Source organism: Arachis hypogaea, chromosome 2, assembly GCF_003086295.3.
Source record: "Arachis hypogaea cultivar Tifrunner chromosome 2, arahy.Tifrunner.gnm2.J5K5, whole genome shotgun sequence".
Taxonomy (NCBI): domain Eukaryota; kingdom Viridiplantae; phylum Streptophyta; class Magnoliopsida; order Fabales; family Fabaceae; genus Arachis; species Arachis hypogaea.
The window spans coordinates 83,739,933-83,746,549 of record NC_092037.1 but is presented as its reverse complement, the minus strand read 5'-3'; positions in this window follow the sequence as shown (position 1 = coordinate 83,746,549).

Here is a 6,617-nt window from a genome sequence, read left to right as displayed (position 1 = left end):
GAAATATGGACCCTTGAGATGAACCTCTCCATCTGTCATGACTCAGATGTGGAAGCAACTGCCTTCCCTTTCCTCTTTCTAGAGGTTTCTCCAGCCTTAGGTGCCATAAATGGTTATGGAAAAACAAAAAGCAACGCTTTTTTCACACCAAACTTAAAAGGTTTACTCGTCCTCGAGCAAAAGAAGAAAGAATGGAGTAGAAGGAGAAGTGGAGGAGATGGAGGTGTGTGAATTGGTGGGTTTGGGAGGGAAATGGTTTGAATTTGAATGGTGAGGTAGGTGGAGATCCTGTGGGGTCCACAGATCCTGAGGTGTCAAGGATTTCTCATCCCTGCACCATTTAGGCTTGTAGAACGCCCTCTTAGTGCAATTCTGGCGTTTAACGCCAGACTGCTGCTTGTTTCTGGCGTTAAACGCCAGCTTGCAGCCTGTTTCTGGTGTTTAACGTCAGCTTGATGCTCCTTTCTGGCATTAAACGCTAGTCTGATGCTTCTTACTGGCCTTTAAATGCCAGTAAGCTTATCCTCCAGGGTGTGCTATTTTTAATGCTGTTTTTGATTTTGCTTTAATTTTTACAGTTGTTTTTGTGACTTCACATGATCATCAACCTAAAGAAAACACAAAATAATAATGGAATTTTAACATAGATAGATAAAATTGGGTTGCCTCCCAATAAGCGCTTCTTTATCGTCTTTAGCTGGACTATTGCTGAGCTTTAATCCAGTCTCAGTCTTGAGCATTCTTGCTCAACATTGCCTTCAAGATAATGCTTGACTTTTTGCCCATTAACAATGAACGTTTTGTCAGAGTCACTATCATGAAGCTCTACATATCCATATGGTGACACACCTGTAATCACATATTGTCCTCTCCACCGGGATTTCAACTTTCCGGGGAATAATTTGAGCCTAGAGTTAAACAGCAAAACCTTTTGCCCTGGCTCAAAGACTCTGGATGACAGCTTCTTATCATGCCATCGTTTTGCTTTCTCTTTGTACATTTTTGCATTTTCGAAAGCATTGAGTCTGAATTCCTCTAGCTCATTTAACTGGAGCAATCATTTTTCTCCAGCTAACTTGGCATCAAGGTTTAGGAATCTGGTTGCCCAGTAGGCCTTGTGTTCCAGTTCCACTGGCAAGTGACAGGCTTTTTCATAAACAAGTTTGTATGGAGAGGTCCCTATAGGAGTCTTGAATGCTGTTCTGTATGCCCACAGAGCATCATCCAAGCTTCTTGCCTAATCCCTTCTACGGTTAATCACAGTCCATTCCAGTATTCTTTTAAGTTCTCTATTAGAGACTTCATCTTGCCCATTTGTCTGTGGATGATATGGAGTTGCCACCGTGTGGCTAACTCCATATCGAACCATAGCAGCGTAAAGCTGTTTATTGCAAAAATGAGTGCCCCCATCACTGATTAGTACTCTAGGGACACCAAATCTGCTGAAGATATATTTCTGGAGGAATTTCAGCACTGTCTTAGTATCGTTAGTAGGTGTTGCAATAGCCTCCACCCATTTGGATACATAATCCACTGCCACCAGAATATAAGTGTTTGAGTATGATGGTGGGAAAGGCCCCATGAAGTCAATACCCCATACATCAAACAACTCAATCTTCAAGATTCCTTGTTGAGGCATGGCATAACCGTGAGGCAGATTGTCAGATCTTTGGCAACTGTCACAATTACGTATAAACTCTCGGGAGTCTTTATAGAGAGTAGGCCAGTAGAAGCCACATTGGAGGATTCTTGTGGCTGTTCACTCACTTCCAAAATGTCCTCCATACTGTGATCCATGGCAATGCCAGAGGATCTTCTATGCTTCTTCTTTAGGCACACATCTACAGATTATTCCGTCTGCACATCTCTTGAAGAGATATAGTTCATCCCACAGATAGTACTTTGCATCCGAGATCAATTTCTTTGATTGCTGCCTACTATACTCTTTGGGTATGAATCTCACAGCCTTGTAGTTTACAATGTCTGCAAACCATGGTACTTCCTGGATGGCAAAGAGTTGCTCATCCGGAAAGGTTTCAGAGATCTCAGTAAGAGGGAGGGACACCCCTTCTACTGGTTCTATTCGGGACAGGTGATCTGCTACTTGGTTCTCTGTCCCTTTACTGTCTCTTATTTCTATATCAAACTCTTGCAGAAGCAACACTCATCTTATGAGCCTGGGTATTGAATCCTGCTTTGTGAGTAGATATTTAAGAGAAGTATGGTCAATGTACACAATCACTTTTGATCCTATTAAATAGGATCTGAACTTGTCAATGGCATAAACCGCTGCAAGCAATTCCTATTCTGTGGTTGTATAGTTCTTCTGCGCATCATTTAGAACATGGCTGGCATAATAAATGACGTGCAGAAGCTTGTCATGCCTCTGTCCCAACACTGCACCAATGGCATGATCATTGGCACCACACATTAATTCAAATGGTAATGTCCAGTCTGGTGCAGAGATAACTGGTGCTGTGACTAGCTTAGCTTTTAGAGTCTCAAATGCCTGCAGACACTCCTTATCAAAGATAAATGGCGTGTCAGTAGCTAGCATATTACTCAGAGATTTTGTAATTTTTGAAAAATCCTTTATAAACCTTCTGTAGAATCCTGCATGCCCCAGAAAAGCTTCTGATTGCCTTAACATTGGCAGGTGGTGGTAATTTTTCAATTACCTCCACCTTAGCTTGATCCACTTCGATTCTTTTGTTCAAAATTTTGTGCCCAAGGACAATTCCTTCAGTCACCATAAAGTGACATTTTTCCAGTTTAAAACTAGGTTAGTCTCTTGGCACCTTTTTAGAACATGTGCCAGATGGTCAAGACAGGAGCTGAATGAGTCTCCAAATACTGAGAAGTCATCCATAAAGACTTCCAGAAAATTTTCCACCATATTAGAGAAAATAGAGAGCATGCATCTCTGAAAAGTTGTAGGTGCATTGCACAGGCCAAATGGCATCCTTCTGTATGCAAATACTCCAGATGGACATGTGAATGCTGTTTTCTCTTGATCCTAGGGATCTACTGCAATCTGGTTGTAACCTGAATAGCCATCCAAAAAGCAGTAGTAATCATGACCTGCTAGTCTTTCTAGCATCTGGTCTATGAATGGTAAAGGAAAATGATCCTTTCTGGTGGTTGTATTGAGTCTTCTGTACTCAATACACATGCGCCATCCTGTAACTGTTCTTGTAGGAACCAGTTCATTCTTTTCATTATGAACCACTGTCATGCCTCCCTTCTTAGGGATGACTTAGACAGGGCTTACCTAGGGGCTATCAGAAATGGGATAAATGATCCCAGCCTCTAGTAATTTAGTGACCTCCTTCTGCACCACTTCCTTCATGGCTGGATTTAGCCGCCTTTGTGGTTGAACCACTGGCTTAGCATTATCCTCCAATAGGATCTTGTGCATGCATCTGGCTGGGCTAATGCCCTTAAGATCACTTATGGACCACCCAAGAGCTGTCTTGTACATCCTTAGCACTTGAATTAGTGCCTTCTCTTCCTGTGGTTTTAAAGCAGAGCTTATGATTACAGGAAAAGTGTCACCTTCTCCCAAAAATGCATATTTCAAGGATGGTGGTAATGGTTTGAGCTCGGGTTTAGGAGGTTTCTCCTATTCCTGAGGGGTTTTCAGAGGTTCTATTATTTTCTCTAATTTCTCCAGATCAGGCTGAACATCTTTAAAGATATTCTCTAGCTTTGACTCGAGACTCTCAGCCATATTGATCTCCTCTACTAGGGAGTCAATAACATCAACACTCATGCAGTCATTTGATGTGTTTGGATGCTTTATTGCTTCAACAGCATTCAACCTGAACTCATCCTCATTGACTCTCAGGGTCACTTCCCCTTTCTTGACATCAATGAGGGTTCGTCCAGTTGCTAGGAAAGGTCTTCCTAGGATGAGAGTTGCACTCTTGTGCTCCTCCATCTCCAGCACTACAAAGTCAGTGAGAAATGTAAATGGCCCAACTGTGACAATCATATCCTCAATCATGCCTGATGGATATTTAACGGAGCCATTAGCAAGTTGAAGACAGATCCTGGTTGGTTTGACTTCTTCAGCCAAGCCAAGCTTTCTGATAGTAGATGCAGGTACTAGGTTGATACTTACCCCAAGATCACATAAAGCTGTCTTGGTACAAGTACCCTCTAATGTGCATGGTATCATAAAGCTTCCAGGATCTTTAAGCTTCTCTGGTAAGCTTTTCAGAATGACTGCACTGTATTCTTTAATGAGGTAAACTTTTTCAGTTTCTCTCCAATCCTTCTTATGACTTGAGATCTCTTTCATGAACTTGGCATAAGAGGGTATTTGCTCAAGTGCCACTACAAATGGAATCTTTATTTCAAGAGTCCTGAGATAGTCTGCAAAGCGGGCAAATTGCTTATCCTGTTCCGTTTGGCAGAGTTTCTGAGGATAAGGCATCTTGGCTTTGTATTCCTCAACCTTAGTTGCTGCAGGTTTATTTCCTACAGAGGTGGTTGGAGAAGCCTTTTTAGAGGGGTTGCTATCAGCACTTGTATGTGTCTGATCCCTCACTGGCGTTTGAATGCTAGGGTTGGAAGCTGGATTGGCGTTGGACGCCAACTCCTTACCTGTTTCTGGCATTTAAACGCCAGAACTGAGCTTCTATTGGGCGTTTAACGCCAACTCCTTGCCTGTTTGTGGCGTTTGAACGCCAGAAATGAGCATGGGTTGGGCGTTTAACACCAGCTCTTCACCCTTTTCTGGCGTTTGAGTGCCAGAATTATTCCTCTTTGGGCTCTTACTGTCCTCAGAGGGATTTTGGGTAGCAGTTTGTTCATTTCTTGGCTTCCTACTGCTTTGAAGTGAGGTATTTAATGTTTTTCCACTTCTTAATTGAACTGCTTGGCACTCTTCTGTTATTTGTTTTGATAACTGTTGTTTTGTTTGCTTCAACTGTACTTCCATATTTATATTAGCCATTCTTGTGTCTTATAGTATCTCCTTGAATTCAACTAGCTGTTTTGTTAGAAAATTTAATTGCTGATTGAATTTAGTAACTTGTTCTGCAGGACTGAGTTCAGCAGTTACTGTTTTAGCCCCTTCTTTCATGGAAGACTCACTACTTAGGTACAGATGCTAATTTCTGGCAACTGTATCAATGAGCTCTTGAGCTTCTTTAATTGTCTTTCTCATGTGTATAGATCCACTAGCTGAGTGGTCCAAAGACATCTGAGCTTTCTCTGTAAGCCCATAATAGAAGATGTCTAACTGCACTCACTCTGAAAACATTTCACAGGAGCATTTTCTTAGCATCTCTCTGTATCTCTCCCAGGCATCATAAAGAGATTCATTATCTCCTTGTTTAAAGCCTTGGATGTTCAGCCTTAGCTGTGTCATCCATTTTGGAGGAAAATATTGATTCAGGAATTTTTCTGACAGCTATTTCCATGTCCTTATGCTAGCCTTAGGTTGGTTATTTAACCACCTCTTAGCTTGGTCTTTTACAGCAAATGAAAACAGTAATAATCTGTAGACATCCTGATCTACTTTCTTATCATGTACTGTGTCAGCAATTTGTAAAAACTGTGCCAGAAACTCTGTAGGTTCTTCCTATGAAAGACCAGAATACTGGCAACTTTGCTGCACCATGATAATGAGCTGAGAATTCAACTCAAAACTACTGACTCTGATGGAGGGTATACAGATACTACTCTCATATGAAGCAGTAGTGGGGTTAGCATATGACCCCAGAGTCCTTCTGGACTGTTCATTTCCACTTAGGTCCATGATGGAGAAAGGGAGATGTTGTGAATTGGAGATTCAATTAGTATTAAAATATATATTTTTTGAAATAATAATAATAATAATAATTGGAAACTAGAATAATTAATAAAATAAAAAAAAGATTTTTGAAAATTTTTTATGAGGCTTTTCGAAAAATTGAAGAGAGAAAAAGTAGTTAGGAAGTTTTGAAAAAGATATGATTTTAAAATTTTAAAGATTGAAACTTTCTTAACAAGAAAACACCAAACTTAAAATTTTTCAATCAAAATAATAAATTAGGACCAAAAATTTGAAAAGTATATAAAAAGAAAGAAAAAGATTTTGAAAATCAATTTTTAAATTTTTTTTCAAAAATATTGAGAAAAACTGAAAGAGATTTATTATTTGAAAAAGATATGATTTTTTTTGAAAACTTGACAACTAAGATATGATAAGATAAAATTTTGAAATTGAAATTTGAATTTTTTTTTGAAAAATTTCGAAATATTTAAAAATAGTTAGAAAAGATATTTTTTTTAATTTTATGATGAAAGAGAAAAACACACAAAAGACACAAGACTTAAAATTTTTAGATCTAATGCTCCTTGTTTTCGAAAATTTTGGAGGAAAAACACCAAGGAACACCAAACTTAAAAATTTAAAGATCAAAACATAAAGAAGACTCAAGAACACTTTGAAGACTCACAAGAACAACAAGAACATGAAGATAGAACACCAAACTTAAAATTTTTAGAAAACCACAAGAAAATTTTCGAAAACTAAAGGAAAATTAACAAGAGAACACCAAACTTAAAAATTGACACGAGATTTAATCAAAGAAAAATTATTTTTGAAAAAACACAAGAAAAACAAG